The sequence below is a fragment of the Gallinula chloropus genome (assembly GCF_964237585.1).
Source record: "Gallinula chloropus genome assembly, chromosome: Z".
NCBI lineage: Eukaryota > Metazoa > Chordata > Aves > Gruiformes > Rallidae > Gallinula > Gallinula chloropus.
The window spans coordinates 25,231,451-25,255,913 of record NC_140089.1 but is presented as its reverse complement, the minus strand read 5'-3'; positions in this window follow the sequence as shown (position 1 = coordinate 25,255,913).

Below are 24,463 nucleotides of genomic sequence, written 5' to 3'. Positions count from 1 at the left end.
TCTTTTTCTGCACACCTTGCTCAACAGGGTCCATCTTCCCACGAGTGCAGATGAAGTAGCTCCTTTTATTTTTGTCTTACCTACAGGTGGCCAGATGCTCATTTAGCACCTTCGGAAAGCCATTTCAGATGGCATTGGCACACTTTGGCACACAGATGGTCTTGGCATACTTCTCCTTTTGAAACTTGCTGCATTGGGGTACAGTGCATCCAGCCTTTTCCATTATGGAAGCATTTTACTGGTTGTGGTAGCAAAGGTCATTCCACATGGGCCAGATGGCCAGTGTCCTTATTTATAAGTGCAGTGGGGGAACGTTGGTTACTCCCTTTCCATGGGCAACACAAAACCCTGAAGATGTGGCACATATGCAATACTGAGAATCATATAACAGGAGCGTATGATATGCCTTTTATATAGGGAGCAAGGGAGCTGTACAAGGGCAGTTTGGTAACAGTAGGTGTCAATGCTGGGGACCTGGCTTTACTTTGTTTCTGTTGCCGTTCAGGGCATGTCTCTTCTGGCAGTACAGCTGAGGTGAGCTGGGTTGTGGTGATACCATAGGTAGATTTGGGTGGCAGCTTGGTGTGTGCATGCAGGTTCTCTCAGACTCTGATTTCCTTGCAGAGTATTTCTGCAATACCGGGCTGGTTATAGATTCAGGCAGAAAAGGCAGCTGCCAAACACAACAAACTGCTGAGGACCATGAGGTGCTAATGTCCTGTTGCCTGTAGTGGAGCTGGAAAAGCTCAACTATCAGTTCCCACAGGATTGCCTCTGGACATATGCAACTGGTTGTAATGGCTGGGGGTATCTGTCTCCAAAGGTGTCCTTGTTTCTCCCACCATTTGGCAAGCTTTATTTTACAGGAGTTCTTGCTTCATGACCCCTCAGGTAGAAAAATTCCCTTTTGTCTCCACTATTAGGAAGGTTGGAACTGGTTACAAAAATAGCCTGTGTCATGTAGCACACTTTAAGATTCAGTGCTCATTATATAAACTTAAATCAAACATTAAAGTAGAGAGAATCTGATAATTATTATGGTCATTAAAAATAGAATTGTATTTAAGAGGAGGAAAAGATAACTTTGTAGTGTCCTAAATTTATATATAGTATGTCTCTATATAAAGCATTCTGAATCAAATTAGGAAGATTAATGAAGTTTTCTCATTTAACTGCCCTAATAAATTTAATTATAGCATTAGAAAGAAAAGATTCTTCAATCTTATCTATAATCTACAAACAATCAGAGATAGAAAAAAAAGACCAGGTGGCCTGTGCGTGCTGCATGTGCATTGCTCTGGTCACAAAGTTCTTTTTAGTCACAACTCTTCTGTCTTGTAAAATAGACATATTGGCCACATACTGCTAAGTTTTGAAAAATTGTGCATGAGACAAGTTTATCAGAGTGAAATGTATGTATGCCATGTAGTTAGAAATCCAGATATGCTAGTATCAGTTATTGTTGGAAAAAATATTAGCTTGCCAAAATTAAAGTGACCTAATGGTCTTTTCTCAACCTTTTGTTCTATTCCTTCATATGCATTGCTAGTAAATCTTTTTAAAAGTAAATTTTCTTTCTTGAGGTTCTCTTTTGATCAAAAGGAAACTTTGAAGCAGCAGTGCTTTGATGATGTCTCACTTCTTTAGAGTAAGCAGCTTTATGAAGTTTGTTTTCTTATGGATAAGACAGCAGGAACCAGGGATTTATCTGTATAAGACTCTCATTTCCTTATATAAGCTTTAGGTGAATGACAATATAAGGTATTTGTAATGCAAAATTGCTACATTAGCAAATTCATTCAGTTCTTGTTCACTAAACACAGAAGTTCATAATGCAGATTTTTTTTTCTAATTGCAATAGAAGAGTGTGAACATTCATTTTATATATGGATTGTTTCTTTGTTGATTTAACTAATTTTGGAAACATTAACTTTCCTCTCATTTTTCCATAATTTTCCCCACTGTATTTCCTACATCGTTAATAAATTAATCTCCATAATTACCTCCTAAATTTTCAAAGTAGTTGACTGTTCCTGGACTATGTGCAAATCCTTTTAAATAAGCAGGGTTTGCATTTTACTTGTCAGCAAAGTAACATTAAAAGAGTGTCAGTTGTTCCTGGAGATAATCTTATTAGATGTAATGTCCAAGACTATCACAAAACCAATAATAGATCTAAAAGGAAGTTTAAAATTTATTTTAATAAAATTTAGTTCAATTGCTTTCCAAAGTGTGCTTATTTTATCTTTTAACTTATTTTTCTAATGATGCAGGGATTATAATAATGAGATAAGGGCTAGAGCAGTCTTTGCAAACACCAGTCTTCTGCTGCGTTCCTCAGAAATGCCCTGAGTATTGAAAAAACTGCTTTTCTTCATGGGAATTGAGTATCAGTCATGACGTACATCACATCCTTTTGAGTTTCTAGAGTTATTTTCTAAATAGACTTGCTATTCCTGAGGAGTTATACCACCAGATGCTATAGCCTCTAGAAAGAGGTGACAATTGAGAATAGAAGAACCTTCAATGTAACTGAAAAAAAATAAAGAAGCAAAAGCCGAATATGCTGTTAGATTATGTTCTGATTCTTTAGGACTTACATAAGTGAAAAATTCCCCTGGGAAGGCACAAGATCAGACTTCGTATTTATATGATAAATGCATGTGTTTTTTAATAAGCAAAGAGACTTCTATGACCAAAAAATCAGTTTTTTAAGGGTGTAAGTTTTCTTGGTGAGTATGAGAGAACACATTTCCCTGACTTCAGGAAGTTGGGCATATTTCTTGTACTAACTGAGATCTTCAGGGATACTGAAGAAATACTTTTGAATTAGCAGGTGAGTTTGAAGCATTTTTTTATGCACTGCCTCTTAATAGTTTACTTTAGTCTGTTTTCAGTCATTGAGTTCCAACTCCAGATATTTACTCTGCGAATACACATGTGCTTTATTGTCTGCCTTGAACTTAATGGGACTTCTCGTGTTGATAGGTTTAACATGTATGCAACCATTTGCAGTGTTTGTTTTTCCTTTTGGTTTCCATTTCAAAATTACTGCAGTTCAGATTTATCCAGATTACTCTTCTATTATAGCCTGAATCTTGCTATCACTGCTTTTAATGTACTTGGTTGAAAACAATCTAGTGGAAGAATATTTGATCTGTGCACGTGCTTAGAGTTAAACAACTTAGTTACTTTCTGAAGCATCTAACCTCCTTATTTTACCATAAGGTTTATCACTAGTCCATGACAAAACCCCAAATACTTAGTGTAGGAAGACAGACAAATGTTTTCTCTAAGGCCTATTCTGATTTAAACTTCATGATACTTCTGAAGATACTCTTGCAGAGCTGTCCAGAATTTGAAAAGTCAGTATTATGGCTACAGTCCTTTAGCCAAGTTTGCATGAAGAATCAAAGACTAAAGGTGGATTGTATTCCAAAACATTTTTTGCTAGAAAAATTGCTTAGGGAGTTGTTGTTTAGCTCCAGCCAGCAGCTGGAGCTAAACAACATGCCGTTTCTCTCTTATCCTGCCCTTCCTGGTGAGATAGAGAGAATCGGAAGAAAAAGGTAAAAATCACAGTTTGGGATAAGGACAGTTTGTTGGTTCAGCAAAGGAAAAGGAAAGTAACAACAATAGTACTTAGAATATGCAAAGTGAGTGATGTGCAATGCAATTAGCTGATTGCCCAGTGCCCAGTGACTTTTCTCTGACCAGCTCACCCCTTATATACTGACCATGACATCATAGTTTGGGATGTTTGGATAATCTATCCTGGCTGTGTCCCCTCACAGCTTCTTCAGAAAATTAACTCTACCCTAGCTGAAATCCAGGATAGAAAACAAGAAATAAATGGGAAACAAAATAACTCATATTTGGACCTATGATCTTTTTATGGCATTGGCCTCATATTTTGTTTAATGAGACAAAATTAAATTTTTGCTAATAATTGTTGCTATGTAGAGATATTTAATCATTCTTGACATTGTGGGGTACACTTAGTTTGGAAAAGCACAATGGCTGGTTTTGAAAGCAGTTTGCTAATGAACTGTTATATGTACTATATACACACAAATAATATTTAAAGGGTAGAGAATGTGTGAAATTTTGATGCTTTTAAGAAATAGAAGTGGTACAGGATTTATGTGTTAGCTTGGAAGAAATTGATCTCTTTTTTGATATAGGAAAGAAATATAAAAATGTATTTCAATATTTTTCAGTTTGAGAGGTCTGTGAGTATTTAATTTTCCAAAGTAGTTGAGTCTGTTCTTAGCATTGTGTCAGTATATATTCATCTACATTTATTTACCTCTAAACAGATGTTTCATTCTTTGTTCTTCATCTATAATAACTACTGAATTTCTCTCTTACTACTGCTGTATAATGTTCAGTGAATTTCCATCAATGATTTGCTCTCTGGTCTAAAGCCCATTGATTTTGTAGATCAATAATTTGTTTCCAGTTTGTCTTTTATTCAGTACCTTGGTAACCTTGCTGTTCTTTCTTGATGCATTTGGATGTCATTTAGAAATACCAAAGATGTCGAATTACATAATTTGTCCAGCCAGGAGGTAAGCCATTTATCTGCAAATGCTAGTAAGAACAAGACCAAGCAAGAACCTCATCAGAACCTTTCCTCCAATGACAGCCATTAGTAGCCAAATAATATACCAATGCCCAATAATTTAGGCATCATCAGAGTTGGGAAGGCACTTGTATGTATTTTAGAAGTAGGACATTTAAAAAAAACCCAGCAAACCACATATCAGGAACAGTTCAAATTGAGAGTGAAGTTTCTGACTTCAATCAATAGTTTTCCTTGTTTTTCCCTAACTTTATTTTTAAACCAGATGGAGACCTATTACATCTACTTAGCTGTTTTACAGTGTTCTCTCTTTCTTCTCCCTTACAAGGCAGAAAGCCCTTTGTATCTCTGAGACAATAAATTCTGCAGTATTAAGTAGCACATTAAATGGCATTCACATGAATTAGAGCAAATATATGCAAGAACATCACTGAATGTAAAATGATTCAACACAGGCAATGGTCTTCAAGTGATACTGTCTCAACAGAGAGTTTCTCTTATCATGAATTTGTTTCCCAAAGGGCCAGCAATCTCAGTTCTGGCATGAAATTGCACTGACTTTCCCTTCTGAGTTTTAATTCTGCATATTATGAAAATTTAATCTGATATCGATTTGTGGGGATTATTTCTGATGGATTTAGTAAAGGGATTTTACATGTTTGGAATCATTAATCTCTTTCTTCTTATTGTTACTTGATTGTGTATGCCTGTGAAGGCATGTTGTATGTACGATCTCATTTGATTGACTGATCATGTTATGCAGTGCGTAGAATTTAACAAGTTGTCATGTGCTAAAGCACTAGACAGTGTGATTAATTATTCTGCTCATTGATATGTTAAGGCCTGCTGCTGCTTATAAGCTTTTTAGTATGTTTGTGGAAAAACTATTGCAACTGCTGAGGTTGGAGGGGAAGGTAGCATGTCTTTTCTTTCCTATGTGTTTTTCAATCTTGCTGTGACTTAAAATTTTAACTGTTGCTGGGTGTGATGATAAATGAGCTGGCTTGCTGCTTCAGCTTGGGATATCCTCCCAATTTTAGAGGCTTCTGGATGGTTCTTGTGTATGGATTTTACAGCTGTTCCATTGTTTGAATATTTTAAGGTGCTATTCTTCATGCACTTGCAAATTTAAGTGGGGGTTAGATTCAGCCAGGTTCTGGATACATGGGTCCTGATTTGGTGAAACAGTTAATTTATTTTTTTGAATTATTTTGACTCATATATCTACAAAATCCACGCCTGTGCAGATATGTCTCTCTCTCTCACTCATCTCTGCATCTCTGTCTCTCAGGCTGCAAGTGCTGGCAGGAGCTTGCTCCAACATGTGTCACAGTGTCTTCTGTATGTCTCCACCTGCTCCAGTGTGGGGCCTCTCCATGGGCTGCAGGTGGGGTCTCGGCCTTTTCCATGTACTGTGGGGGGACATGGGTTTCTCCACAGGCTGCAGGGGCATCTTTCTCTCCAGTATCTGGGGTGCCTCCTCCCCCACCCCTCTTCCCTGGCCTTGGTGTCCGCAGAGCTTCTTACATCTTCTCACTCCCTTCTCTGGTGGCACAAAGCAGCTGCTTGCAGGTTTTTTTCTCCTAAATGTGATTACCAGAGGTGCTGTGACCATTGTTGAAGGACTCGGCCTTGGTCAGCAGGGAGTCCAGCCTTGAGCCAGCTGCTGTTTGCCCTGTTGGGCCTGCAGAGAGCTTCTCGCTGCTTCTTGCAGAAGCCACCCCTGCAGCCCTCTCTTCCCCCTCCACCAGAGCCCCACCACACAAAACTACAATGTGTAATATATATATATATATATGTGAATCTACATAGTGCCCAGATACGGAGTGACTGTGCAGTGGAAGGCAACTGCACTCCCTTGAAATAAGTAGCACTGCTTTGGTTCTCAGTAGCTAGGGTAGATTTAAACTGCAGCACTAGCTCTGGGGCAGTTATTGAGTATGTTTCCTCAGGTTAGACAAAGCTGGAGTGCATTTGAACAAATCCTATGGTATCGATACTGGCTTCCTTATGTCCTCCGACACTCTGAAAGAAGTGGATGGTGTGCTCTTTTCAGGTAGCTGGTTGAACTTACATTGTTAACTCTTAGTGAACACCAGAAGGTTGATTATTTTTATTTTTAAATGCATGTATCTAGACTATAGATACTGATTGCTGTCTTACTCTCTCAAAGTATTTTATGATTTTCAGAAAGGAATTAATAGGTTATAGACCTGTAATATGCAGAGGGAAAAAATTGAATCTTACAGAAAATAAGTTACACTACATTTTATTTTAGCTTAAAATGTAAGAAATGATGTTGTGAATGAACTATACTTCTATGTGCTCTAAAATGCTTTGTCTTTAAACTGCTGATTTATACCCTAGCTAGTGGGGTAGGAAGCATGAGCACAAGCCTGTCCAACAATGCTCAGGATATAATGGATTATGGTTGTTGAACTTAGCAAGAGTAACAGCTGAGCCCACTGTGATGTCGTGGAGTTTACATTCTTACAGAAATTTCCTTTGATAATTCTAGGGATTAAATGAGGATTTCAAAGAAGTACTTCCATGTATCTGTCTGTCTGTCAGTCCACAAAGTTAGCTGTTTTTTTCTGATCTTAGCATCTTTGCCTTAGAAAATTCTGGACATTTATGTAAAAATCAGATAAAAGGTTGATATAGACAAATTGAGGCTCTTATATAAGGAACTATCCAGAAAAATGAGTGGACATTTTTTTCGTTTGGGTTAGCTCATAACAGCATTCACCTGGTTTGGGTTTTTTTAATTCTTCTATAATTATATGCATGTTATCTGTGAAGATGGAATCTTCTTGTGAGAGCAGGAGATAATTCTAGGCAATAAAATAGTGTCACACAGAGCACATTTTACTTTCCTATTTTTCTATCTCCTGACAGTACTTGATGAAGACCCGAATTTTCTTTCCATCTTCCTACCTATACACTTTCATTAATGAAAGTTACACCTTAACATCTGAACAGAACTTGGTGATAAATACAGCTGATTAAACTGCTGAGGCAAAACATCGGGAAGTATTCCCAGAAGGTGTGTATGAACTTAATTGCATAACCAGTGCTTTTCCAGGACTAACTTGTCACCCTTATATTTTTCAAGTGAATGCAATTCTGGACTTCCATCATGACACTCTCAGTGAGCCTCCTGTTGCTTTCCTACTACCTCTGCCTAATGATGACTGAGCTCATAACAGAAAGATGATTATAATCACAAAAACTGTAATCCCTACATGCAAGAAGAAAACTTGCTAATATCTTTGTTACATCCTCCACTTTCTGACTATAATACCAATTAGATGTCTTGTAAAAGCTTATATAAAATTGAAAACATTATGTTGGCAAGAGGCTTTAGGTTCAGGAACTACTTTTAGGTGGAATATGACCCTCTATTTTCTGAGCTGAGCACACATTTAAGTGCTTGGGAACTAATGTTGCCAGTTATTGTGGTCACAAATAAACTTTATATCAATATTGTCTGTCCTTCTGAATACTTAAATCATATCTTTCTACAATATATTTCAAAGTAACATAACTTTTATATTTTGGGGTTTCTTTGACTTTGTGAAAAAGCAGATCACTGCAGATACTGTGAAGATTAAACTCAAGAAAAGTGACTTAAATGCAGATTTAACTTCAGAAAAAAAAGGTTTCTTATATCTATTTAAAGCTTTGTAACTGAAGTTTCTTTCCCCTGCACTTTAAGTCACATCCTTGTGGAAAGAACCTTAATGGGGAAGCTTAAGCCTTATTTATTGCATTTTAAAAATTTAACTTATGTATTTCTCAGTAAGAATTTACTTAATGACTCAAAGTACCAAAGAATATAAGATTGATTAATTTAAATTTTGACAGGACCTTCCTTTTCCCATAGTGATTATCAGAGTATAGAGCCCCCCATTTGTCCTTCCCTTGTCTCCTTCATAGAATCATAGAATGTGTAAAGTTGGAAGGGTCCTTTAAAGGCCATCTAATCCAACCCCCCTGCAGTAAGCAGGGACATCTTCACCAGATCAGGTCACTCAGAGTCCCTTCAAGCCTGCCCTTCAGTATCTCCAGGGGCGGAGCCTCCACTTCCTCTCTGGGCAACATGTTCCCATGATCTACCACTGTCATATTGAAGAACTTTTTGTAATATCCAACATAAGTTTCTTTTCTAGTTTCAAACCATTACCCCTCATCCTATTGCTACATGCCCTCATGAACAGTTCTTCCCCAGCTTTCTTATAGGCACATTTCAGGTATTGGAAGGCCTCTCACAGAATCACAGAATTGTGGGGGTTGGAAGGGACCTTGAGAGATAATCGGGTCCAACCCCCCTGCCAAAGCAGCTTCCTAGCTCATATTGCACAGATAGGTGTCCAGATGGGTCTTGAATATCTCCAGAGAAGGAGACTCCACCACCTCCCTGGGCAGCCTATTCCAGGGCTCTGTCACCCTCACTGGGAAAAAGTTCTTCCTCATGTTGGTGTGGAACTTCCTGTGCTCCAACTTGCAGCCATTGCCCCTTGTCCTGTCCCCACAGAGCACTGAAAAGGGGCTGGCCATTTCTCCCTGCATCCCATATTTAAGATACTTATAGACATTAATTGGGTCCCCCCTTAGTCTTCTTTTCTCTAGGCTGAACAGTCCCAGGTCACTCAGCCTTTCCTCGTAGGGAAGATGCTCCAGGCCCTTAATCATCTTCGTAGCCCTTCTCTGGACTCTCTCCAGGAGATCCCTGTCCTTTTTATACCAGGGAGCCCAGAACTGGACACAATACTCCAGGCAGGGCCTGACCAGGGCAGAGTACAGAGGGAGGATCACCTCCTTCGACCTGCTGGCCACACTCTTCCTGATGCATCCCAGGATCCCAAAGATCTCCCCAGAGCATTTTCTTCTCCAAGCTGAAGAAGCCCAACTCTCTCAGCCTGTCTTCATAGGAGAGGTGCTCCAACCTTTTGATCAGTTTTGTGGCCCTCCTCTGGATGTGCTGCAACAGGCCCACATCCTTATTGTGTTGAGGGCTCCAAAGCTGGACACAGTGTTCCAGAGGTCTCACCAGAGCAGAGTAGAGGGTCAGAATCAGATCTCTTGATCTGCTGGCCACTCTTCTTTTGATGCAGCCCAGGATGCAGTTGGCCTTCTGGACTGCAGATGCACACTGGTGGCTCATGTCCAGCTTTTCATCCATGAATACTGCCACATCCTTTTCCTCAAGGCTGTTTTCAAGCACATCACCTCCTAACCTGTATGGATAATGGGGATTGTCTTGCCCCAGGTGCAGGACCCTGCACTTGGCTTTGTTGAACCTCATGAGGTTCACTTGGGCCCACTTCTCTAAGCCTGTCCAGGTCCCTCAGTGAAGACTGAGGCAAAAACGTTTTTGAGAACCTCAGCCTTTTCCTCATCTGTTGTCACCAGTTCACCATTGTCACTCATCAAGGGGCAGGGATGCTTTCTTTAACCTTCCTTTTCTTATTTACACACCCATATAAGCCCTTGTTGTTTTTCCTGGCATCCCATGCCAAATTCAGCTCCCTCCACACCCTGGCCTTCCTGACTCTGTCCATACACAACTGGGCCATGTCCCTTTATTTTTCCCAGGATACCTGTCACCACTTCCATTGCTTGTGTAGTTCCATCTTGCCTGTTAGTTTGACCAGCAGGTCTTGACTCAGTCATGCTGGTCTCTAGTCTCCCTTGCCTGACTTCTTACACCTGGGGATCCAGGGCTCTCGTGCTCTGTTGAAAGCATCCTTAAAGATCTGCCAGCTCTGTTCTGCCCCTTTGTCCTTGAGGACTGTTTCCCTATTGACTAACTCCTTGAAGAGCTGGAATTCAGCTTTCCTGAAATTCAGGGTCCTGACTATGCTTCTCATTTGGTTCATATGCCTTAGGAGAATGAACTGCACCAGTGCATGGTCATTGCATCCCAGGCTGCCTCCCATGTTGACATCCCTGAGGAGCCCACTCACATTGGTGACCGCCAGGTCTGATATTGCTTCCCCTCAAGTAGAGCTGCCTATTTCCTGTCGGAGGAATTTGTCCTCAATGTACTGCAGGAGCCTCTTGGTTGCCTACAGCTCGCCATGCTACTTTTCCAACAACATCAGGGTGGTTGAAATCCCCCAGCAGGATGAGAGCCTGGGAGCTCAATGCCTCCTTGAGCTGGTGCAAGAAGGCTTCATTGATAGGCTCCCCTTGATCAGCCAGCCTGTAGTAGACATCAGCCAGCCTGTACTAAACACCAACCAGTCTATCCCTTTCTTAAAATAGAGGGCAACACCTCCACCCCTCCCTCCTCATCTGTCCCTTCTGAACAGATTGTGACCATCAATAGCCACACTACAGTCACATGATTCATCCTGCCAAGTTTTAGTAATGGCCACTATGTCATAGCTTTTTAGGAGCATGGTAGCTTCCAGCTTCTCCTGTTTGTTGCTCATGATGCATTCATTCCTGTAGAGGAATTTCAGCTGGGCTGGTGGCAGTGTCACTTCTTAGAGGGACATCCCTTTATTCCCCCAGGGCATTCCATAGACACAGCCCTGTTGTCTCCTATTGCATCAGGAGCCTCTGGCTTGTCCCTGTAAGAAACTGTTCTGTAGGGCCCACTGCATGCCTCAGGGCAACAGGTTACAAGCCCTTACTATCATCCCATCCCTCCAACCCTGCTGAATCATCTGGCTGCTTGTCACAGACAATCCTGATATTATTATGCTCCTCTGCCCTTGCATCTAGGTTAAAGCCCTGTCCTTCTGTCCTTTCTCATGTACAAGAAAGTGAAAATTCATCAACTTCAGGATGGATGCCACACAGTATTTGTGAAGAGTGCTGCATGTATACAAAATAGGTAAAGAATGATGTCCTGGATTTGGAATGCAGGGTTCAGATGCCATGTTGCAAGAAATATTTGTTAGTTATTGTGAAACTACTTCGAATTTGTGCCACTCTTGTAGTCCTATTTTTGAGGCAAACATTAGTTCATCAGATAAACTCTTCTATTTTCTTCACAGTAAACCTGATGGTTTAGGCATGGTGAAGGCATGGCAGCACCTTGAAATTCATAATTCCATCATGTGGACCAAAGCTCTGGTCCATTGAATACTTAATCCTCTACTTTAACTGTACAAAAAATGTGATTGATTTGCATGTTTAAGCAAAAGACTAGATCAAAAACATGCTTAGATTTGCACTTTGGATAATTTATTACTTAATTAATTGCTTAGCTGTGATAACTTCCTTCGCTTCCCACCCTGTTTCACTTCAGTACTCTGTTTGCATTTGTCAGTTTTTCTTTGTTTTACACCTGGACTGAAGGCACTGTGAATAAAAGTCTGTGCAAACACAAGACTAAAACCACAGAATACTGTAAGGTTAACAAAGTAGGGTTAAGGTGTCTCTAAGAATTTTAGTAATTTGTATAATGAAGACTCATTTACTGCTGTATAAAGAGCTCCGCCTTTATATGTCCTGTTCTTCTGTTTTACTCTTTTCTTAAATTTCCATGTCTTCAATAAGTGAAGTCGCAATCCTATCTCCATGTCAAAGGGCACTGTCCATTCTTCTTTGTCAGTGGAGAGACAAATGTGTCTTCAGAAATTGTGTCCATGATTTCTTTTTCTGGAATTGCTCTTGAGAGGTGTGCAAGAACAGACTTAATGTTCCTTGAAAGTGACACTGATGCAGTTTAACAGAAACCAGAACATTTATCTCTCTCTCCTCATCCTCCATCCCTTCATAGACAAAAGAAGTTTCCTGAGGTGAATTAGCCACAGCTAACATTTATAGCAACCATTGTTTTGCAAGATTGTGTATGTGATTATATGCAGTCATTAAACAGATGAAACAGGTCCTTTTTTTTGCTAGGGACCATGTAAAAGAGTTAAAAAATGGACAAAATTAATTTACCATCTAAGTAATTTCTCTGGTTTTAAACTAGACTCAATGACCTTTTATAGTGCTGGTTGATTCCTCCCTCCTTCTGTTACTGAGGTCTCGGTTTCTCATACCACTTTCAACCTCAGGCCATAATTATTTGTTCTTAAACTCTTTCAGAAAATAATAATCCAGGAAGTTTCCAGAGTTAAATTGGCAAAAAAAAATATTCTGTAGTGCTCGTAGCAACCTTTTGTATTTCAGCTACATTCGATTAAAATTTTCTTCTCAAGGCTTGACCAGACATTTGAAATGAGTGACTGGAGGAGTACTGCGTATCCAGCACCACGATGAGAAAGAGAGTGAATCCTGCCTTTTGCCATTAGTGTATTATATGATGCAGTTTTCTGTGAATTTTTCCAGTCCCTCTTTGGAGCTGCTGATATTGTCTGCCTCCACAATTTATCAGGGCAAATTTTGCTTTGCTTTGTTTGAACAATGTGCAAAGCAGTCTCTGTTCTCTGGCAGCCTCCAGCCTTTCTCCACGGTGACCTACAGTGTTTACTCACCTGTCCCTTAAGCTTTGTTTTTAATTCTTCATGTGGCCTGCAGTCTCAGTTCAGCTCTTGTGCTCACCTATGAGGCTTCATTTCTGATCTGTTGTGCTCCCACTTTGATCATAAGTGGCTCCCTCTCATCATTTTGGGTTGAGGGTTGTCACCGTGCCTGCTACTTGGCCTTTCAATGAGGTCTTGACTTCTAGGTTTGTCTCTTTCTCATCTCTTCTTAGATCTCTACATGTTGTCTTTTGTTCCCTACATATTCTTGCAGATTTTTTCAATTTCTTGATCATCTTTACCTTTTGGAGTCTCTGTCCCAATCCCTAAAAGTTCACTCTTCCAGCTTGCAATCTTGTCATCTCTTGTGGGCTCTGTTTTGTCTTTGGGTGACTATACTTGTGCTCCTGGTCTGTTGTCATTCTCACAGTGTGGTTAGTCCTGCCTTTGTTCTCCTAACTCCTGTTCTGCTACCTTCCTTAAATATAGTTCTCCCTTGCTGCTTTGTCACTCCTCAAACTGCCAGCTCTTCCTGCACTTCACCCTGTGCAGTACAGTGTGTCACTGAAACATCATACTGATGAAGTGCAACATAACTGCCCTCCTCTTCGCTCACTTTTCCTTTATCTTTTTACAGCTGTTTTTCTCTCTTGAGGTTCCGGCATCCAAGGTTCACGCATTGAAGACTTTCTGCAGAATATCTTTTTTTGTGCAACCATCCATCTAAAATCCCTTTCTAAGCCACTTGCTTATAGCATTCTTACAGCATTAGACTTTTCTCTGGCCTTGAGAAATACTTTTTGTAGCAGTACAGAATGCACAAAGATCAACTTTCCCCCTTCATCTCTGTGAGGTGCTTTTCTATAATGTCAATCATAAATTCCTTATCTTCAAGTCCGAAGTACTCAAATTCCCTTGCCTACCATTTTTATCTACCTATTTCATTTTTATTTTTTATAACTTGGCATTGAGAAATTGAACTGTGCTTCTTAGAAATTCTATTAATTTATGAGATTTATTTTAATACACGAAGTGCACTTTGTCTCACTCATTTGCTTTCATTTGGGAGGAGCTCTCAACAAAAGTCTGCAACCCTGTTTTATTCCCATCCTTCAGACACTCTCTTTCTTCTAAGTATTGTAGGTATTGTGGCAACAGACAAGTTGCTGTTGTGTGGAAGCCACACATCTGCTTGCTATAGTCTTAGTATTTTCTTGTCTAGTTTCTCAGTTGTCTTTGTATTACACTGTGCACTTCTTGAGGCAAGAAGCAGCCTGGGTGTGTGTTCACACGGTGTTGTAAAAGCCTCCTCTTTGTGGTCTGTGTTGAGGAACTTGAGTAATTTTAAGCACTTCAAATATTGCAGTAATTAATTCCACTGTATCTCAACCAGGGATTTAGTAATTCTGTACTCAGGTTAGAGTTTGGATGCTCAATGGACTTAGCGCCAGTTTTCAGTCTTTGGGGTCATGAATGCCAGCACTAACTTTGCAAATGTACCCAAGGAAGACCTAAAACCAGCAATTGCTTATTTTTCACAGTACTATTTTATCATGAAGTTGCTCTGTTAGAACTGAAACCATTATTAATGGCCTGCTCTTTCTGGTACAAACAGATGGGTGGGAGATCAGACATAAGAATGCATAGCTCTATTGACAAAACTATTTACATTAACTGAAAATAAGATTTCTATGTACTTAATAGGACAGTCTCATTTTCAAAAACTGCCTGCTTCACAAATGTGGCTTCTCACTGACAGGAAGCAAATATAACAGCAGCAATTTGATATGAAAGCAGTTTTATTCCTACTTGAATGCAGAATTGTTTGCTGTAGGGGTGAGTGCCATTATCTGGGCAGAAATTGTAGCTGTTTCTATCTGCTTCAATGAAAACAAAAGCTCCAAGGACTCATTTTTGGAAGGAAGTGGGATGGGGAGCAATTTTTAAATGTTACTTCTTTTCTCTTTATTATGTGTGCTAGAAGGAATAAGAGTCATAGTGAGGCATTTTTTGTTCTCTGTTATGTCATTTCTTCTACCCCTCCTTGACTTGGAATAGCTACACTGTGATGGCAGCCCAGAATCCATTGTTAACTCTGTAGCAAAATACTTTAAATACATAATTTTTAGTGAAAGTCTTTTTGTTAACAGACAAAACCTGACCTGAATTTACTCTGGTTTTTTTCCATGCATGAAAAGTGCTATATATCTTTCCAATTTTTAATTAGAGATGAGAAAACATGAAACAAATTAAATCTACAATTACCATTGATCTATCGTGTGAAAGCAAAATCTTAAGCAACCTTCTCTAATTTCTGAAGTGATAAAGATTCCTATCATGTTTTTGTAACCATGTAAAAGTATGTATTCCCAGAGTAGCATTCAGATTGAGGAACAGGATGATAGAATATGTTCCCATTCAAGAATGGCTACTTTACTAATTATGGAAGGAACTAATTAGACAAAATGCCCAGCTTTTAGGTGTCTATAATTAGGTAAGACCATGAATCTCGTCTGTAGCCTCTAAATAGCCACATGTTTGCTCTAATATTGGATTAATGAACAGAGATTTCAAAACTGTGTTTGCAAATGTGAAGTGAAAAGATACACTGTAAAAAATAGATTTTACAGCTACATCAGGCTAAAAGCTGCCCAATTTGCAGTTTTTCTGAAAAAAAAAAATTACTGTTCTGACGTGTGTATAAAGTGCAGGTTACTTCAGAATGAAAGAGCTGGCTGTTTCTAGCTGTTTTCCTTTTATTTGGTATGAGGGCAAGACAGAATGTTACATTTTGAAGAGTACAGTTCGCATACTGCTTAAAAAACAGAAGTAAATTGAGAATTCAGACAAGCTAATTTTTAGAATTCTTCAGAAAAATATTTATAAAGCCAGAGAAATACTTCTAATTAGTTTAAATTAACTTTTCACAAGATTATTCATCTAGAATTAGTTCTGGGCAAGAAATGGTTTCCAGTCTGCAAAAGCATATGAGACTGATGCAATGCTCCCATTCTGCTTTGAACAAAGGGGCAGAGCAGCAAAGAGACCAGTGTGTTATTTACCCTTAGCCTGGAATAATCAGTCATCCAGTAAGGGCCAGACTGAACTTTTCCTCTGACTGACAAACAGAGGTATTTCTTGGAGACTCCCAAGGAGACCCTGTTTACACCCAGGCTGTGACAGCTCTGTGATTCAACTCACACTGCACAGTTTTAATTTTAAATTCTGTCACCCAGCTTTTGCATATTTCTCTGCAGAGAAGTTAATTGATATAAAATGTCCCTCTGAAAACCATTGGGTTTGGGGAGAAATACCTCCCTGACTTTTCAGTGATTGGTAGCACATTTTCTAGTCAGTGTCCCAATCATTATCATTCCCTTCTAAAATGTGGCAAATCGCTGTGTTACAGGTATAATTTTTAAATCCCCCTTTAGACTACTTTTAGCATCTTCCTAACATTTTTTTTTGACTGCAGAGCAATGATGCAGTCATTGGTTCAGATCTGTCCTATCAGCTTAGCATGTCTTCCCATGCTGGGTAGAGACTGAGCCAGCAGCACCTATGTATATATACAGAAGTGTGTGTGTGGATGTGTGTGTGTGTGTATATGTATTTATGAACCTATATGTATTTTGCATGGAAGCTCGGGAAACTATAGGTTGCTTGAGAGAGAAAATGATTGAAAAATTATTTGCATAATGCAATTATACAAAATACAAGATAAATAGCCACTATAAAATATCATGATGTGGTGAATGTGGCTTTTTAAAGGTAGACTTTGTAAGGTTAGTGCTTATCAAAAAATAAAGAATCTAATGCTTATAATTATTGAGAATAATGACTTTTATCATATGAATGACTTTTAACTTCTGCCAGGGAGGATTATTTTTCCTAACCAAATTAGTAAGTAGTGCTGAGCTTTAGCTTCATATCTTTTAAAGACATTCTAAATGACAATGAATTTTATGTAAGTTGAGAGGAAATAGTTTAAGAAAAATATTAATATTGATTTTTAGGCCTAATTTGAATTATCCTATTTTAACCATAACATCTGAAATCTGAAAAAAAAATCTAACTAGCAGTCATTTCTAGCAATATTTCCAGTTACAGATTTCTCTTCCAGTAAAAAAGAAGTTATAAAGAAAAGCAAGACTGAACAAAATTCACAGTCTGAGTTGAGATCAAAATGGAAATATTAAGTCCTTCCCTGATTCTTGCAGAAAGTTCTCCATGTACAGTGTGTCAACTGCCATTACTGTGGAATAAGGATATGCCTACCCAGTATACTTTTTCAGACTTTTGAAATAAATCAGCTTCTATTCCCAATACTTCACTAATCTTATCTTCAGTCTTCTTGCTCTTGAGCAACTGACATCCATAGATTTCCATAATGATTGTAAGATTTCAGAAGAAAAGGCAGCAACTGTATTTCATTGCTTGTATGGTCTGCTATAATGCTATTTCCTCTCAAAGATGCATTGTGTAATTTTCAATTATTCTTTAAAGTCTTCTTTGATTCACCCTGGAGCAGGATAGTGGCAGTGCATATTTAAAGGCTACCTGGAGTAATATGCCATTCTGTTACTTTATTCTGCATGTAAGTATTAAGTAAGAACAGACATATTGCTTGCTTGCTGAATATGTCTCTTGTCAAGAAATCATAGCCTTTCACTGAAAAGCAACATCTATCCATCCCTACTGTCATAAAAGGAAAGAAAAACTTGGAATTGAAAGAGTCAGACAATTATTATTATTACTTTAATGATTTTTCTATGTAATTAAGGCCTTTTTGAGGGACTTGGGGTTGTTTTTAATGTTGTATATAGATAGGAATAACATTTTGAAAAATGCAGTGTGTTCTTTATGAAGTTCAACTTGGACATTTTAACATTCCTTTTTTTCCGGCATGAAATAACAAACTAAATCCGTTCAGACAACCGTAAGAAGACAGGTGAAAAGCCAAGAATTTTAGATCAATTATGGCTTAGGAGAAGCTCACAGCATAAAATACTTGCAGTAGGACTTCTCTTTTCATTTTCATTTTCCTGGCAGGATAGTCTCTTCACAGAGAACTGTCATCTGCTTCTCTAGCTGAAATAATCTAATATTGTAAGAGTAGTCATAAAGCACTTCTACACAGAGATTTATAGTATCTTAGTTGTGAATGTAAGCTGCAGTCAGATTGGTGTGGACTAGAGATGAGGACTGTCCATGTAAGGGGCACGGACAGTCATGCCAGGCCTTTGCTGAGGACAGGATGAGCTATCCAGGAGTACCAGGCTCTTTCAAGCACTGCAAATGGGAAGGATGGATTTGAAACCAGTTGTGGCAGCATATGGTTTACCCACTAGAGTGTCTTTCTGTTCAGACAAGAAATATATCAATAATGTAGGGGTGAAATTCACTTTTAAAAATATTTGCTCGGAGAGGCTCACTTATGTGAAAGGTTTTAAAGTTATTAATTATTTTGTGCGTGATCACATGAAGTACTGTGTACGGTAATTGTCTGTATAACACTGGCTGCTGGTGCAGCTACAACTAAAGGCTTTTCAAGCATACATAACCATAATTGTGCTTGAATATATTTAGTGACATAAACCAGATACTTTTATGAGGAAGCAGTTAGACTGTATACTGTGGAGAAGGTTTCCTTTAATTTCTCTTGAGGCCCATTATGTGTAGCAGTATGTTCTACCACTACCACTCATTTGGAGTATCTCATCACCTTTTTAGAAAGTGGTTTTGTGATTCTCACAGTGGGTGAAATCTAAGTATTATGAACGGAAAAAAAGTTGTACACCAGGTGACACCAAATTTCTTTCTGAGTTGGAATGTTCAGCAAAATTTTTCTGAAAACCCTCTGGTCTGTTATTTGACTTTTACAGGGTTGTATCCTCCCTCAGATTTTCTTTGATTTTGAAAGAGGAAATGTACCTAAAGAAAGTCCTTGGAATTCTACTTGCAATTTTGTCAGACAGTGATGATGTGTGGCTTGCATATTTATTTGTTCTGGAATTTAGTATGGCATACATGATACAGACTGTGATTCTGCCTAGGAGCTCATCATACACAAGAACAAATGGGGCATAAGATTAAACCAGTTGTGTTGAATCCGGATCTTCAGGTGCTTCAGATTAATGGAACCCAAATTCTTACTATAATATCTTGTTCTGCAGCAAGATTTCTCCCGTAATTAAAAAATAACTCAAAAGAAGTAAATTTAGATTTCCATTCTTTCCCTTTACAAAACTAGTCTTTCAGGGTTGGGTTGTTGGGTTTTGTTGGATATTTTTGGGGGGAGGGGAGGAAGGTATGTGTTTCTCTGGGTTTGGGTTGTGGGTTTTTTTTAAACCTGTTGTGTAGGTATATGTCTAGATAGGCTTTCTGAGTATATTGGTACAATATAGTTTATGTATGCAGGGTGTTCACAACTCATGGTTGCTTTTGTGAACAGTGTGAATAATTGACTTTTTTATATCCTGGAAATTCCAAAAGCTTGGGAGAGGTAGGAAAAAATATTTCTGACTTTTGAAAAATTGCATTTTTGTATGCAAACATTTTGGAATGTGAATCTTGTCATCTAGACTGCTAGACCTTCTGTTCTCAAACAGGGAAGGACTGGCAGGAGATGTGGTCGAGAGCTGCCTTGGGCAGAGTGACCACAAAATGATAGAGTTCTCTGTTCTTGAAGTCAGGTTGGGGGGGCGGTCAGTAAAACTGCTACCTCAGACTTCCAGAGGGCAGACTTCAAACTGTTCAGGACACTGGTAGAGAGGGTAACCTGGGAGGCAGTCCAGAATGGCAAAGGGGTCCAGGAAGGCTGGAGCTTCTCAAGAGGGAAGTCTTAAAGGCACAGGAGCCGGCTGTCCTCATGTGCCACACAACAACCTGGCGGGGAAGAAGGCCGGTGTGGCTGGACAGGGAACTTTGTCTGATTGTCCAGAACAAGAGAGTGTACGTCCAGTGGAAGAAGGGGCAGGAAATTCGGGGACAGTACAAGGAAATTGTTTGCATATGCAGAGGAAAAATCAGAAAGGCCAAAGCCCGGCATGAGCTCAACCTGGGCACTGCAGTAAAAGATAATAAAAAATGTTTCTACAAATACATTGACAGCAAGAGGAGGATCTCCCTCCTTTACTGGGTGTGGTGAGGAACATGACTGCTGAGAGTAAGGAAAAGGCAGAGATTCTCAATGCCTTCTTTACATCTGTCTTCAATATTCAGACCGGTTATTCTCAGGGTACTCAACCTCCTGACCTGGAAGACTGGGACAGGGAGCAGAATAAACCCCCCATGATTCAGTGATCATGGTCAACTGGATAGGTACCATCTATAAGAAGGGTCATAAGGAAGATCCAGGGAATTACAGGCCTGTTAGCCTGACCTCAGTGCCAGGGAAGATTATGGAGCAGGTCATCTTGAGGGTAATCACGGAGCGAGTACATGACAACCAGGGGATCAGGCCCAGCCAGAGTGGGTTCATGAAAAGCAAGTCTTGCCTGACCAACCTCATCTCCTTCTATCACAAGGTGACCCACCTAGTGGATGAGGGAAAGGCTGTTGATGTAGTCTCCCTTGACCAGCAAAGCCTTTGATGCAGTTTCCCACAGCATTCTCCTGGAGAAGCTGAAGGCCCATGGATTGGACAGGTACACTCTTTGCTGGGCTAAAAACTGGCTGGATGGCCAGGCCCAGAGGGTGGTGGTGAATGGAGCTAAATCCAACTGACAACCGATCACAAGTGGTGTTCCCCAGAGGTCAGTATTGGAGCATATCCTCTATAACATCTTTACTGAAGGTTTGGATGAGGGAATTTAGTGCACCCTTGGGAAGTTTGCAGATGACACCAAGTTTGGAGGAAGTGTCAAACTGCTAGAGGGTAGGAAGGCTGTCCAGAGGAATCTGGGCAGGCTGGATCTATGGGCAGAGGCCGATGGAGTAAGTTCAACATGGCAAAGTGCCAGGTCCTTCACTTTGGTCATAACAACCCCAGACAACCCAGTGTTCTTTGACAGAGCAACATTACTTGAAATATATTATGATATGTCAAGGTCCCATTTTCAGGCCATTTTTCACCATTATTGGATTGATATCCTGGCCACAGTTTGTTACAATACTATTTTAATTTATCTATAGTCAGAGGCATCCCTGATGCTTTAAAAGTCCTGCTTTCCCCCCCTTTTCCTCTTGAAAAGCTCTTTAAAATAGCATTGCACTGTTGTGTTGCTCATTACCTGATGCAGGAGAGGGACTGATGGAGTCCCCGATCAACTGATTGGTGCGTGCTGGAGTTCAGTCGGTCCTCTTCTTTTTATCAGGTTTGGCAAGAGAATCTGGGCAGCACTTTCAGCCCAGTCTCATCTGGGGTGTCAAAAACTATTGTCCCAAAAGGACATCGTGTTGTAGTTTTGCATGGTTGGATTCTGGTGGAGAATGGATTGCTGCAGGGGTGGCTTCTGCAAGAAGCAGCCAGAAGCTCTCTGCAGGCCCAGCAGAGCAAATACCAGCCAGCTCAAAGCTAGAGTAATTGTTGACCAAGGCCAAGCCCATCAGCAATCGTCACAGCACCTCTGGGAATCATATTTAGGAGAAAAAAAACCTGCTAGCAGCCACTTTTTGCCACTGGAAGGGGATAAGGTTAGTGGAGAGAGGAGTTACCTCCTGCCCATTTCCCATCCAGAAGCTGGTGCTTCACGTGGGTTCAGGAGCTCTTGCAGGGCCTGTGGGAAGAAAAGGTGTGAAGAAGCAGCAGGGCCAGGATCCCAGCCAGGCAGCACAGTACCACTGCCTTGTGCTGCTGGGCCAATGGCTGCTGATCCGCAGTGTCAGAGGCCTGCTCTGTCCTGCCCATGCTCCTTGGGATTTCCAACAGTTGCTGATTTCAGCTTAGTTCTTGAAATAAAGTAGCCTGTTGTCACAGTTCACCACGCTTTGTCTTAGTCTCCTGGGCAAGGACAAGCACTTCCATGCCCTGCACGGCCAAAATCTGGCCACAGTCACCTAGGGCACAAAAGGAAAGAGTGACTTGAAAGCGTTGCAACCTCTCAGCTCGGAGAGGAGGTTGCTCTCAGCCACCACGAGTAACATCAGACAAAGGAAATTCTTTTCCTCCACCTGAGCAACATCCCCACCATCCACACTCAGATCAGTTATTAAAGCAGAATGGGTGGTGCAGGAAATCATGTTAGTAAAAATAACCCCATGGCCAATTTACAAGAATGTTATAGCTGCAAAACTGGAGTAACTGAATATCTATGAAGAGTGTCTCTAACCAGGGGATATATAATTATGCTAAATGGTGAGAAAACCCATGGCTTTTGGGGTCCTTTTGTCTTTTTAATGTTGGTCCTAACCCTCCAGATCAGCCTCACTCATTTAAAAGCAGAGAGGCTTTTTGGGCTGGTGGTATCTCTGTCTTGTAGGAATGAAAGCCTCCATTAGTACCTATTAAAGCTCTTAATAAACTCTGGGTATCTTTCACAATAGCTGCCTATATTCAGGCTGTGCTTCGATATGATCCCACTGATGTTCCTGTTTCAGTATATGTAGATCCTAATATACTTAAAACATTGACAAAAGGACCTCTACCACCCTCAAACCCTTTTTTGTTGCAAAGCAAGATGGAATTCAAAGTGATTTTAATCACAATGAATTAATAAATTTAACACAAGCCGTTGCACATAACAAAGGAGCAGGATTAGTGTGAAGGGAACTGGGCAGTGTTAATGCATGAAGCTGTAAAACATGCATGACAAATGGGATGGAACAAAAGTCACAGTGAAATGAAAAGCACAGGTCGTGCTGGTAGGCAAATTAAACAATCACATCAAAAAGACTTCCAAGAACCAAAATCCTCTGACCAACAATTAAAGGGCCAAGAGTGGCTAAATGAGATGTGGAAACAATTCAAAGATAGCCTACCAGCGTTATTGTGAGTCTAATCTAAGCTTTCAAGAAATGTAACCCTCTAAATACCCCAACTCTTCCACTTCTCCTAACGGGAGAGATAAAACTTTCTTGGTGAAGAGCGATTATAAGACATAAAAAAAAAGATCCTAATAGCCTCCAGATGATAAGTAGGTCTGCCTGTTCAGAAAGTATAAGGGTGTTGATAGTTAACTGAAAACTGCCCTTACATTTTAATTCCAATAGTTCCTTGAAAACAATTAATAAAATTTTTACTTGTTACTGGAACACAAATTTCAATACTTACACAACAAGATGCTGACAAGCTGAACATACGACCTGGGAGGGGAAGAGATAAAATTACTGGAGTTATGGGAACTTACACTGTGTGCCAAATCATAAAAGTTAATTTTTGGCTCCCTGGCAAAATGCATATGACATCTTTTCACTTTGCAAGATCACAATGAAAATAATCTAGCCTTTCATACCTTGAACAGCCAAATCTGGCATCTGCCAGACAGTAGACCATGGTCTTTTGGGTCAATTACTGACTTTAACCATAATAAAAATCCACAAGCTGGCACAGTACAAATGCTCTGTGCAGCTCCAGTACTTCATGAATCAGAAGTCACTAATGTACTGCAATTTCCCCTGCAGCATGGACTGGAACTTCTGAAGTAATAAAAGATATTGAAAAATTGTATGTTATTTCTTGAACCCCCTCCCCATGTAACTCTCTGGTTTGGCCAGTCTGTAAACTGGACAGGAGAAGGGGTTTGACAATTGATTCTTGGCACATCATGGAGTAGAATATAAAATCAACATCAGATGATTTATCCTAAGTCTTAAAAGCCATAATGTCTTTGGCCATCCCCACTAAGAATGTTTTATCTTTCTTTCTCATTGATGGAAATAATGAACTCCACCAATTACATCATGGGAACAAACAACATATCTAACATCTAAATTGGGTATTGGGTAATCAAAAGATCCACTTACCATAAGCCAACCAAAATGAAAATATTTTATATTGATTTTTCCAAATCAAAAGACAACAACAATTGTTACAAAAAAGAGCAGATCCAAATTACCTTGTTGTTACAAATTCACTTTTACTGAATCATTAATTGCATTATGATCTTTAAAAAAATACTGATGTATGTGACATGGCATCACTGGATTATTTGGAACATGATTAGGAGTAGTAAATAGCATAGACACTGAAGTTGTAATGGACAAACTAGCTGCTGCTAGAGATGACCTGACCAAATTGGAAATTCATAACCTGATTTGGGACAATGCCTCAGAAATTGAAAAAAAAATTGTGGTGGTGATTAGTAGCTTCAGTTATTATGCAGAGAATTATAAGATTGTCACCTTTGTCCTCACTATACCCAATGCTTTGGTGTGTAATATACACCCAACGATTGCATTAGGACTAAATCATACTGGACCCATACTGTATACTCTGAAGCACAGAGTGTGGGCCTATCAAAAGGAGAAAAAGTGGCAAACAACTGATGTAAATTCATGTATTATATGA